The 14,041-nt window shown below is 40.4% G+C and overlaps 1 non-coding gene across 1 annotated transcript; it reads right to left on the bottom strand.

Annotated features, from left to right (window-relative positions):
- Positions 1-4,696: 4,696 nt before the first annotated feature.
- Positions 4,697-4,768, bottom strand: TRNAC-ACA (transfer RNA cysteine (anticodon ACA)). Its single transcript has one exon. It is a non-coding gene; the product is annotated as a tRNA-Cys (tRNA).
- Positions 4,769-14,041: the final 9,273 nt, after the last annotated feature.

Raw genomic sequence — 14,041 nt, 5'->3', positions numbered from 1 at the left:
ACAGTGCAGGGGCATGCCCTGGGCTGTGAATGCACATTTCTTTCCTTCTCTACATATGAAAAGTGTATGTTTGTGTATGTAGCACACTGTGTTAACAATGTGTATGTGAGACTCTGTAACCCCATAGACTGTAGCCTACCAGGCTCCTCCATCCATGGGATTTTCCAGGCAAGAATACTGGAGTGGGTTGCTATGTCCTTCTCCAGGGGATCTTCCTGACCCAGGGATTGAACCCCTTCTGCTGCATTGCAGGCAGACTCTTTACCCTCTGAGCCACCAGAGAAGCCCCTCCCTATGTATAAGTGTGTAATAGAATAGAACCTAACACATTGGGTTTCCCAGGTAGTGCTAGCAGTAAAGATCCTACCTACCAATGCAGGAGATTTAAGAGACTTGGGTTTAATCCCTGGGTTGGGAAAATCCCCTGGAAGAAGGCATGGCGACTCACTCCAGTTTTCTTGCCTGGAGCATCCCATGGACAGAGAAGTCGTATATATACTTCTGGACAGGTATAGTCCATAGGGTCGCAACGAGTTGGACATGACTGAAGAGGCTCAGCACGCATGCATGCACCTGACATATAGGAGGCAATTAATGTGACTTCCATCTTTCTTCCTTTGTGTGAATAATGCTATACTATAATGATGTCTAGCATGTACTAGATGCTTGATACAGTCTTATTCCCCTCCCCTCCTTTTCCTTGTATGTATATGATTTTCACTAGATTGGTGTTTGCTGTGTGTAAAACTCATGCTCCTTCCCTTACCTATGTGCTAGTGAATATGTACTAGAATAGGTCCTGGCACACACCAGGTGCCAGTCACTGTCACTTCCTCTCTCTGAGTGAGTAACTGTTATTAGAACTGAGCCTTGGGAATCATAGCTGTTGGATCTTGCCTCTTCCCACTCTATGTGAGTACTGCAGTAATAGAATATTTGGAGCATATAAGATTTAATGTATGCATGTTTGTTTCTCCCATGGGTGAGTAATGTTTAAACAGAAATTGTACCTGGCACATACCAGAAAATCAATGCCTGCCTGTCTCCTCCATTCCATGTGTCAGGAATTTTGTACTAGCATAACGCCAGGCATGTATTAGCTGCTCTACTCTACTATAGGGAATTTTAGAAGAGCAGCTGGAATTTATTAGGCATTTAAAGCATGCTCACTCATTTCCATGTATGTGTGAACAATTATTATACTAGAAATTGTCCTGGCATGTACCGAAACTTTCTTTCCCTTGAGAGAATAATGTTATATTGGAAGAGTACCTGGCATGTACCAGGTATTCAAGCATGAGAGCTTCTTTCATTGTGTTAATAAGAAGGTGTGGTACTGTGATTCCCTGTTTATGCTGAAACATTCTGTTTGGTGTATGTGATACGCAGTTAGGGATGTGTATGTGAGGCCCTGTGTTTGGTGGTATGGATTGTGTCATACTGTGATTAGTGATGTATGTGAAGTGTGTGTTAGTGGTGTGTGGTGTATGCAATGGTGGTTTAGTGATGTGTGTGAGATACTGCGTGTAGTTTATCTTGTGCGATATTGTGCTTAATATTGTGTATGTAGCACACTGTGTTAACAATGTGTGTATGAGACGCTGTGCAGTGGAGTGTGATGTATGGGAGTGTGTCTCATGTTAAGTTTGGGTCACTTTTTAAAGGTGTTGTCAGTCGTGTTAATGACAGTGGTGTGTGAAGCTGTATTTAGTGATGCATGTAGTTTGGTCATGTGTGTGTGTGTAGTTAATGGTATTTGGTTTATATGATGATGTTTAATGATAAGTTTGAGTCACTGAGTTTAGTGAAGTGTGTAACAGACACTGCATTTGCTTTTCTGCAGTATGTATGTGACACTGGGTTTAGTGATGTATATGTGAAGAAATGTGTTATCAAATGTGTGTGAGATATATTTTTTATTGATATGTGGCTGGAGTAATACTATTATGAGTAATTATGAGACTACATGGTATTGGTGTGATCACATACAACATGCAAGGCATCACTTTAGTAAAGTGTGAAATGCTAATAAAATATTTTAATTGGTAATTTTTAAGTGATGTGTGTGTTTGTGTATGTGTGAATCTCTGAGTTTAATGATGTGTGATGTGTGTAGATTCTGTCAAGACCCTGTGTACAGACACTGGGTTTAGTGTTGTGCTGTGTTAGTGGTACTATTTCTAATGATGTGTGTTTGAGATATTGTGTTTATTAGGGTTGGTGTGAGACACTTTGTTTAATCATGTATGTGCATCACACTGCTTGTAGTTTGATGTGCGTGTGTGTGTCATATGTATTTAATAATTTGTGTGTGAGACACCATGCTCAGGGTGTGTTGTTTGTGGTTTGTGATCAGGTGTTTAGTGATGCTTGTGTAAGGCCCAGTGTTAGACCCTGGGTTAGTGGTATGTTGTGTGTGTGTCTTAACAATTTTAGTGAAACAAGTGTGAGACATTGTGCCTGCCTGTGTGTATGTCTGAGGCACAGTGTTAGTGGCAGTTTTTGTTGGTGATAATGTGTTTAATGATATGTGTGAGAGGCACAGTGTTTGTTTAGATGTGTTAAAAACATGCACTTAACACTATTAAACTCAGGATATCAACATATGTTACTAAACAAACTTAAACATGTACCATTCAGTGCTAAACACAGTATTTCACACATATGTGACAATATGTGGTAATACACGTGTCACATATATAACGGAGCTCTGATAGGGAAGGGCAAATCTGGCTCCATGTTAGATCTATTTCTTTTACTTTAAACTTTGTATTCTATTGCTTTTGCTTTGAGTTAAGAGTGTTGACTTTAGCTTGAAACATATGAATAGTGCATTCTCAAGGCTCTGAACTGTAAGGGTATAATGCTTTTCCATTTATAGAGAGAGAAAAAAAAGTTGTAGAACAGAGGATAACATTTGTCTTGCTGGAGATTTACAGGAACATTCTAACCTGACCTACATGGACAGTTGTAAGAATAATGGATTCTGTCACCAAGAAATTTGCAGCAACCAAATTGTGCCCCTCCATCACCTCACTTTTAAAAACGCTTTGCTGAATCCCTTTGGGGAGTTTGGGGTCTTAGGAGGGTATGAGACAAGAGATCTCCTTGAATGGCCCTGCAATAAAACTTTCTCTGCTCCAAAATCCAATGTTTTGGTATTGTTTGGCCTCACTGTGTGTCAGGCAAACGAACTTGTCTTCAGTTACAAAATGAGGTGATCTGTGTACCAAGATTTGTTAAACATCCTGGTTCATACTTATATCATTATGTATAGTAACAAACACACACAAACACACTCAAGCCACTGTGAAGCACAGGTTTTCAACACAGTTCACATATATCACCAACCAAAATACTACAGTGTAACATACTGCCAAGGCCATACTTCACTAAAGAAGTAAAAATAGCACTTCTGCTAAGTAGATACATACTCATATATGTATCACCTTGTGCAGTAACACACACATGAACTATTAAACAGAATTTAAATACGTATCACTAAAAGAGGTGTAAGTACCATGCACTGCTAAATTAAATGGTGCACACACGCACCTCTGTACCAGTAACTCACATGCTGTACTATGCTTAGTCGCTCAGTCATGTCCGACTCTTTGCAACCCCATGGACTGTAGTCCACCAGACTCCTCTGTCCATAGGATTCTCCAGGCAAGAATACTGGAGTGAATTTCCATACCTCCTCCAGAGGATATTCCCAACCCAGGGATCGAACCCAGATCTTCTGCATTGTAGGCAGATTCTTTACTAGCTGAGCCACCAGGGAAACCAAAGAATACTGGAGTGGTAGCCTAACCCTTCTCCAGGGGCTCTTCCTGACCCAGGAATCAAGCCAGGGTCTCCTGCACTGCAGGCAGATTCTTTACCAGCTAAGCTACCAGGGAAGCCCACCAGTAATTCATACACTAACACTATTAAACTGAGTTTCAACATACATCACTGACAAAGTACTTCACACAGACCACTAAACCCCATGCCTCCCTCAAGTATCACTATGCATGGTGACCTAGCCCTAGTAACACAATATGTCACAATACAAGACTAAATGGTTAGTGTACATACCACGCACGGCTGAGCCCAGTGTTTTTCATGTATATCACGAAACACAGTGCCACACACAACTGAACACAGTGTCACAAGTCATTAAACACTGTACCATACACACCTTGTGCACCACTGAACAAACTTTATATCACTAAGCAAACAACCCTAAACACAGTGGCACACCCACCAAGCACAGCTAAACGTAGTTCCTCAAACATGTATCACCAGAGTAGCCCATGCACCAGACTTCAGTAAGTATGATGTCTCACAAGGGTGTCACCAACATAGTAACACTCACAATAGGCAACACTAAGCACTGTGTTTCACACATGTCAGTAAGCATAGTAGCGCACACTCAGCCCTGGACCCAGTGTCACATGTATGTGCCTTACACTTATATTAATGCTAAGAGTTCCAAAAATATCACAAAGCTTTAAATATAATTCATACACTATAACTTTTTATTTCTTCAAATACATACCACTAAGTGGAAGGAGTGAAGTGAAGTGAAGTCGCTCAGTTGTGCCCGACTCTTTGCAACCCCATGGACTATAGCCTACCAGGCTCCTCTTGTCCGTGGGATTTTCCAGGCAACAGTCCTGGAGTGGATTGCCATTTCCTTCTCCAGGGGATCTTCCCAACCCAGGGATTGAACCTGGGTCTCCTGCATTGTAGACAGACGCTTTACCGTCTGAGCCACCAGGGAAGTCCAAGTGCAAGAAGAAAAGTATTATTCACTCAGTTGCGTCCGGCTCTGCAACTGCAGGGACTTTAACCTGCCAGGCTCCTCTGTCCATGGGATTCTCCAGGCAAGAATACTGGAGTGGGTTTACATGCCCTTCTCCAGGGGAACTTCCTGACCAAGGGATCGAACCTGAGTTTCCCATTTTGCAGGCAGATTTACACTGTCTCATACACCGCATACCTTTAAGCTCTATGTTTCCCATCCACATATTAGTAATAAAAACTCTTGCTACACACACCACTAAATGCATTATCACACATCCCATATAACACAAACCAACTATTTCACACAGAAATAATTGAACATAATCTAATACACATCACATTAAACACAATGTAACACACATATGTCTCTAAGTACAACAAAAACACCCACAGACTGCTGACAATATCTCACTCATAGATCAGTAAACACAAAAGCATCACATCAGGCGCCACCAAAAAAATATCTTCTGCAGATATTACTAAACAAAATGGTACACATACCTTTCATCTGGAAATAGCGTCTTACACATACATCACCAAACAGAGTAGTGCGCACCCTGGTGGTGGTTTAATCCCTAAGTCGTGTCCGACTGGAGAACGCATGGACGCATCAGGTTCCTCCGACCGTGGGATTTCCCAGGCAAGAATACTGGAGTGGGTTGCTATTTGCTCTTTCAGGGGATCTTCCTGACCAGGGATCAAAGCCTGTCTCTTGCATTGCAGGCAGTCTCCTGAACTGGTGAGCCACTAGGGAAGCCCGTCCACATCTAGCTACCACTAAGTGTGATCGCTAACACATGTAACGCTAAACAGAGTAGCAAATACACAAGCAGCATGAAACACAGTGTCTTACACATGTATCACTGAATGTAATAGCACACACACAACACTGAATTCAAATCCCTGCCCATGATTTACTGTGTGAAGTGGCACAGCATGAAGCATCACTAAACACAGTATCTCAGACAATATTAGGAAGCACAGTAGGAAACACACCTGGAATCCCTAAATGTGAATGTCTCTCACATATATCGCTAAACAAAGTACAAACACCCAGGCACTGTTAAACGTAGTGCTTCACACAATTCCCTCAGCACAGTAACCAGGCTATTTCCATGGTGTTTTGCTCCTATATAACCAAGCTAATAACTCACACACCAGGCACCACTAAACATGGTCTCACATGTGTATCATTAAAACACTAGCGCAGACATTAAGTGCTATTAACACAGTAGCTCACAAATATATCACTAACTACGTATTATGCAAACAGGCACTCTAAATAATATTTTGCACACATATATCACTAAACACAGGAACATACATTTCTCTGAAGAGACTCCCACTCACACCAGGCAGGACTGAATAGACTGCCTCACACATACTACATGTTGCTGTCACAGCAGCATCTATACCACTGAGCCGTGGTTTCAGACATACATAATTAAACAGATTAACATACCTCTATTTATATGGGGAAACGAGGTTAACAGTGACAGACTTTATTTTCTTGGGCTCCAAAATCAGGAACTGCAGACAGTGAGAGAGTGTTACTTTGAAACAGTGTAAGATAACGGGTGGGAAAAAAATAAATTGCCATTCAAATTAGTGACATTAGAAAGTGGAGTGTTGGTACCAAGAAATTCACACACAGTAGCTCAGTTTGATGATGAAAAAGGCAGATGGTTTATGGAGACTAACAGTAGACTGTCCAGGATTGAATAAAATAAGTCCACCTGTAGCATCAGAAGACTCTGAGATTGAACAGTAGGGGAAAAGAAAAAAAAAAAAAAACAACACTAAAGGAGACTGATACTCAGTAGTTGGTCTTGCCAATGCTTTTACCCACTACCAATTTCAGTTTGTCTTCCTATAGGAAGGATCGTAAGCAACATTTATTGTATTATTACAGGGTTATTTGAATTTATCTGCTATCAGTATTTGATTGGAGGAAAATTGAATTTGATGCAGGTCCCAACTGTAATAATACACTACATTAACAATATTTTGATAATATTAGGAACTGAAAAGTGAGTTAGGAGTGATTTAAATACAATGATGACACATATGACTCATGGAGGCTGGTTAATAAATTCAGCAAAGATCTGAGGGTACCCCCAAACACTGAACTTTTTCATAATAAACAGAGCAAGAGCCACCTGTGAAATTTCCCAAGCAACTCAAAATCAATTTCTTGCATTGCTTACCTGTGGAACTAATCAAGAAGCATAGCACCCAGCCAGGTTATTTGATTTTTGAAGGACATATATTTCACATCTGGGAATAGTGCTAGCCCCTATCAACAAACTCCCCCCAAAGAAGGGCACATTTGAAAGTGGGCTTTACCAATGGCAAACTATGTGTGAATTAAAGAAAGTGGTAACTCAGTCAAAGCCTTTGAGCCCTTATAATTCACACTCAGATATGATTTTTGGAGTAGCTACAGCTCATATTTATGCAAATTGGAGAAGGCTGAAATGCATGCTGTTTTCTTTGCAGCAATGGGAAAATTGGGCAACAGTAAAGGCACCGAAAAATGCTTTTTTTCATTTTAGTAATGTGTTATTAGAGTAATATTTGGCACACAGTAGATGTTTCATGCATTGTAGGCTCTCCTAGGTGTACAAATTTTGGGGTGAGAATACTGCTTAGATTATACATGGTACAAATTTATACTTGTTTCTTTCCACCTATGTGTGATAACGTTGTTCTAAAATAGTGCATGATAATGATAGGTGATCAATGCCTTCTTGTTCCCTGAGTTATGTGTGAGTAATATAGTTTTAGAATAGTACCTGCCTTATGGGGCCTCCCAGGTGGTGCTTAGGGGTAAAGAACCCACCTGCAATGCAGGAAACATAATAAGGCGTGGGTTTGATCCTTGAGTTGGGAAAATCCCCTGGAAGAGCACAGGGAAACCCTCTCCAGCATTCTTGCCTAGAGAATCCCATGGACACAGGAGCCTGGCTGGCTATGGTCCATAGGGTTGCAAGAAATAAGACATGACTGAAGTGACTTAGCACGCACACACACATCTGCCTATAGTCAATTCACTATGTATACTTTTTTTCCCCACCCCTGCTACTTGTGAGAAAGGCTATTGTAGGGTATATGCTAGGCACTCAATGCATGCCTTTTTTTCCCCATTAATGTGTGTTTAATGTACTAGACTAATGCCTGGCATATACTAGGTGCTTAGTGCAAAGTCTTACTTTTCACTTCTGCATGACTAAGTCTGTAGTAGAATAGCATCTGTGATATATTGTGCACTTAATGACTGCTTATTTTATTTCCCTCTGGGAGTAAGGTTGTACAGGAGTAGTGCATGATATATAGTGTGTGCTCAAGGCATGCCCCCTTCCCCTATGTTATGAATAATGTTATCTAGGGTACCACCTTTGCACGATAGGCAGTCAATGCATGCTCATTTCTTTAGGAGTAATGCAATAAAGATTGTGCCTCAATCTATGCTCATTCCTGCCAATCTCATCCTCCGCCTGTGAATAATGTCTTATTAGAATGGCATTTGACATATACTAGGTGCTCAATTCATGTTTTCCTTTCCTTCTATATGTGGGCAATGTTGTACTAGAATTGTTTCTGGCATAACAAGGTGTTCAGTGCATGTTTACTTAATATATTGCTTGTATGGCTGATATTGCATTGATTTGTTATGTTCTTTAGAAGTATTGAAATGACATAATTTATTACCAATATATGTGTACAGATTTAAGGCATCTATAGATACCTTGCTTGTTGCATGCTTAGTTTTGTATGACTTTTTGTGACTTCATGGATGGTAGCCCACCTATCCGTGGGATTTTCTGAGCAAGAATACTGGAGCAGGTTGCCATTTTTTCCTTCAGGGGATCTTCCCAACCCAGGAATCAAACCCACACCTTCTGCTTCTCCTGCATTGCAGGTGGATTCTTTACCATGAAAACACCAGGGAAGCCCCACAGATACTTATCATCAAACAAATATCCGATGAAATGTGATAGAGGATGAGCTTTGTCAGAACTTTGAAGCCTGGATAGGATTTACATTAGTGGAGACAAATGAAATGTCCTCTCAGTAGGGGAACTGTGATTCAATAAAGCAGTTGAATTGGAATATGACCAGAGCTGCTGAAGTTGAGTGTGGAAACCTAGTCTTGAGCCCTGCTCTGCTCTTGTGGAGAAGGACATGGCACCCCACTCCAGTACTCTTGCCTGGAAAATCCCATGGAGGGTGGGGTCTGGTAAGCTACAGTCCATGGGGTCATGAAGAGTCAGACACAACTGAGCGACTTCACTTTCACTTTTCACTTTCATCCATTGGAGAAGGAAATGGCAACCCACTGCAGTGTTCTTGCCTGGAGAATCCCAGGGACAGAGCAGCCTGATGGGCTGCTGTCTGTGGGGTCGCACAGAGTCGGACACGACTGAAGCGACTTAGCAGCAGCAGCAGCAGCAGCAGCAGCTGCTGCTCTTGTATAAAAATGAAGATGTCATATCAGCTCCTTGGTTCCCAGCACTTTAATTTCTGTAATGCTTCAGGGTGTCTCCAGCTTATGGATATAAATTAAATCATATTAATGAACATAATTACTTTGGTTGTTGTTCTTCTGTGTTTTATGTAAAATAATCCACTCAATCATTTCTGGAAATTCATAGAAACCCCCCTTTTTTCTAGGGACCAGTCTGTGTCTGCCAAGTGGTCCCTCATACCAGGTCATCTCTCTCTCCAGGCCCTGCTTTATCTGTCATCATCTGGTTCTTATAGGGAAACACTACTCAACCTAAGGATACCCTAAATGCAACCTTTCAAGACTCACATGAGAGTCAAACAGTATTTGTCATAGAAATGGTGACCTTGAATGTGAAGCTTTTTTCTTCCCTTGGGCACTGCCTCACACCCTGTTTTCTAACATGGACTGGATATGGAAGGCAATGAGACATGCTGAGTGAAACTAAAAAATGATTAGACTGCAGACATTTTGATTGGCAAAGAAAAAAGATAACTGTGATGATAAGCTCCCTGATTGGAATGAACCTGATAATCATTCATTCAAAATGTAATAAATATATACCAGGCTTCAGGACTTCATAACAAATAAGCCAGAGACCAAGAGTTTAGTAACAAATGGCTGTCCCTGACCTCAGGGAAGCTTAAAACTGATCAGTGGAGGTGGCAGATATTTAAATAAATAATCACAACTCAATATACAGCCTTTTTGATAATAATAGTATAGAGATGGGCTTTATTGAACATATTTCATTTCAAGTATTAGGAAAGAGCTAAAGAATAATAAAGTAGAATGTATCAATATGTTAGCACGCTCTTTCCTCTTAAATCACTGTCATATCCCCAGCCTAGAACATGCACGTATTCAGTATACATCTGTAGAATGAATGAATGAATGCTGCCAAGGTGATAAATAGGAAAAAAAAAAGTTTAAAAATATGAAGGTATTAGAAGTAAATTTTTGTCACGTTATATACAATCTACTCATCAGTAAAAGGTGAATGATAATATCTCCCCTTAGGGAGTGCTGTGGTGATAAAATCATATACTCAAAGCATTTAGTTCTTAAAGGGGGAATTCTGAATCACAGGAAGTAAAATAAGTTGAGCAGGAAGGGGTTCTTTGTCATGCTGGGGGTATCACTGGGTTTAAATCATACCTTCCTATCTCTCCCTAAAGAAAACCACATGGAAAGCTGGTGGAAACCAACAGCACAACTGAATACCTTTGAGTATTTTGAAGTATTTGAAGTAATGAGGTATTCTGAAGTATTTCAGGTTCTCCTCTAGGAAGTAGTAGCTGATGTGATGCTCCTTCTGAAATTGCCTTAAGAAGTGAATTAAGAATAATTGGGGCTTCCCTAGAGGCTCAGATGGTGAAGAATCTGCCTGCAATGCTGGAGACCTGGTTCAGTTCCCGGGTCAAGAAGATTCCCTGGAAAAGCGAATGGCAACCCATTCCAGTATTCTTGCCTGGAGAATTCCATGGACAGAGGAGCCTGGCTGGCTACAGTCAATAGGGTTGTAAAGAGTTGGACATGACTGAATGACTAACACTTTCACTTTCACTTCAGAATAGTTGAGTTGGGGATGATCTCCTGAGTTTGAAAAGGCTTACCAAATATCTCTGTATAAAATTCTAAGAGGATCATTTTTGCCCTCATAAAAGTCTTATAGATTCTTGGCTAAGGTACTGAGCCATGGAATTAATAGATCAGTGGGCTGTGTCCTGGCTATGATTCTGGGTTAAAAAAAAAAAAGAGAGAGAGAGAGAAATGCCAACAGTAGTTTTATTCTAGGCATCAACTCACAAAAATATTTGTTGTATGAAGATAAAATGAACAAAAAGGAAGACGAAAAAAAGAAAATGGACCCTTGTAGTTCAGAAAATTCATTCCCACTCCAGTGTTAAGAAACCATTAGACTGATACAACGTGGATGTTTCCCTCCTAAGAAAACCCTGATCTTATAGAAAAGAGGATGATGCTTTTGCTTTTGGGGTTGAAGACAAGGTAGAATTTGCTGCTTATGCTGATACAAAAAAGCGTTTGGATCTGAAAAGTTGAATAAAATATCAGTCAAAACCTGAGCTTATTTTTGCTGTGTAAATTTCCATTTTAGTCTGTGTATGCAGTAAGTGGGAGTGAAATAAAACACAAGAATGATCTGGGATTACTAAAGCATATGTGGCTATATACCTTATATATATATGTGGAAATATATGTGGATATATACTGCAAATTAATTTGATCATGTACCTTTAAATAATTTGCATTTAGTTTTGGTTGTTTTGGAGTTGTTTTTCAATGAAAATTAAATTATAATGTATATGTTGTTTTTCATTTTGCAATTTTTTCACTCAACAATATGTCCCGAACAATTTTCCCGTCTATATATACATAGAGATCAACCCTGTCCTGATAGCTCTGTGATATTGTACGGCGTGACCTGACCACAATTTACCACTCCTTCTGTTGTTCAAGATTAGACTCTCCAAATTTTCCATATTATAAACAATGTTAGCATGAGTATATTTATGCCAATACCCTGATACTCCTACGCGAGCATCTCCATAGATTTCTAGAAGTAGGATTGCTCAAAGGATAGGTGCATTCAGTTTGATTTTGATTTAATTTGTTTTTGTTTTGGAGCAGTCCCACACTGACAGAGTAACTACTAGTACAATACAATACAAAGAACTGAATGTGTTAGTATGTGTGTTTCCTACAAATAAGTATATTTTCCTACATTGCTATGGTGCAGTGATAAAAATCAGAGAAGTTAACATCCATCCATTACTTCTCTCTATTCCTTCAATCTCAATCAAGTTTATGCAACTGTCCCAATAATGTAACTTTTAGTAAAAGGATCTATTTCAGAAGCAGATATTGTATTTAGTTGTCATGATTCTTTATTCTTTTTCATCTGGAAAAGCTCCTGTTTCCTTGAATTTCAAGATCTTGTCACTTTTAAGAGTATGGACCAATTAATTTGTAGAATGCCTCTCAAATTGGATTTGTTTGATGTTTCCTCACAATTTGATTCAATTTGTACATCTTTGGCAGAAATATCACAAATATGACATTGCATTACATCTGACTAGGAAGTGCAGCATTTTAATTTGTACAGCATTTTAATTTATACTTGCCTTTTCAGTCTTGCAATCTGCCATTTCTTCAAAGATTCCTGATCCCTTTTAAGTGGAGACTGGAATTCAGAAACAAAATCTGGGTGCTCGATCTTCTCATTGCTATCAAGATGTCACCTTTCTTTAGAATAATTTCAACCCAACATTGCAGGATTCATACTAATTTTCTCCCTTTCCATATGTGTGACTCCTCCCTCCAACAGTGAGAAACTTGGCTCTGTTTTCCTTAGTTTATGTACTAATGCCCAGGTGGTGTTAGTGGTGAAAAATCCATCTGCCAATACTGGAGAAAAGAGATGCAGGTTTGATCACTGGGTCAGGAAGATCCCCTGGAGTAGGAAATGGCAACCTGCTCCAGTTGTTGGAGATTCCACAGACAGAGGAGCCTGGCAGGCAACAGTCCACGGGGTCACAAAGAGCACACTGCTGGGCATCAAAAAAACAGTGCTGATTTGACCAACCCCGAATATATACGTAATCTCATTGCTGTTGCCACTCACTCTCTTACGTGGGACACCATTCTTCTCCCAATGGGGCTCTGAACTCCCATACCTAGCCATGCCCTCTTATGGGTATTCTCATTCTGGCTGAGTTAGAAAACCCTGCACAAGGCCAACCCCACGCATACCCTCCTCATCTAGCTTGGACTCTGACATCCCATGTGAGACTCACTTGGAAGTCCCTTTCTGTGTTTTTGAGGACTAACACTAGGCCACTTCCATGCCTGAATTTTCTCCTTAGTCTGCTTGGGCTCCACTGTATCATAGAAAAAAGCAAGAGAATTCCAGAAAAAAAAATTTTACTTCTGCTTCACTGACTACACTAAAGCCTTTGACTGTGTGGATTGCAACAAACTGTGGAAAATTCATTAAGAGACAGGAATACCAGACAACTTTACCTGCTTCCTTGGAAGATGCTTGCTCCTTGGAAGAAAAGCTATGACAAACCTAGACAGCATATTAAAAGCTGAGAGATTACTCTGTAGCAAAGGTCCATGTAATGAAAACTATGGTTTTTCCAGTAGTCATGTACGGATGTGAGAGTTGGACCATAAAGACAGCTGAGCACTGAAGAATTGATGCTTTTAAACTGTGGTATTGGAGAAGACTCTTGAGAGTCCCTTGGACTGCAAGAAGATCAAACCAGTTAACCCTAAAGGAAATTAACCCTGAATATTCATTGGAAGGACTGATGCTGAAGCTGAAGCTCCAATACTTAGGCCACCTGATGCGAAGAACCAACTCACTGGAAAAAATTCTGATGCCAGGGGAGATAGAAGGCAGGAGCAGAAAGGGACGACAGAGGGTGAGATGGTTGGATGACATCCACGACTCGATGGACATGAGCTGAGCAAGCTTTGGGAGTTGGTGATGGACAAGAAAGCCTGGTGTGCTGCAGTCCTTGGGGTTGCAAAGAGCTGGGCATGGCTGAGCAACTAAAAAACAACTTCTTGGGCTCAGTTATGCACACTGGGTCATCCCAACATAAGGACACCCTTCTCACTAGACTCTGCTGTGGCCTACTGTTTCCTTCAGATATTCTTTATTTCCTGGTGACAAAAATGAGATACCGTCAAGAAAAACTAAAACAAAATCAT

This window comes from Ovis canadensis, chromosome 3 (assembly GCF_042477335.2).
Source record: "Ovis canadensis isolate MfBH-ARS-UI-01 breed Bighorn chromosome 3, ARS-UI_OviCan_v2, whole genome shotgun sequence".
Classification (NCBI taxonomy): Eukaryota; Metazoa; Chordata; class Mammalia; order Artiodactyla; family Bovidae; genus Ovis; species Ovis canadensis.
The sequence above is the reverse complement of the archived record's forward strand: the minus strand, read 5'-3'. Positions and strand labels throughout refer to the sequence as shown.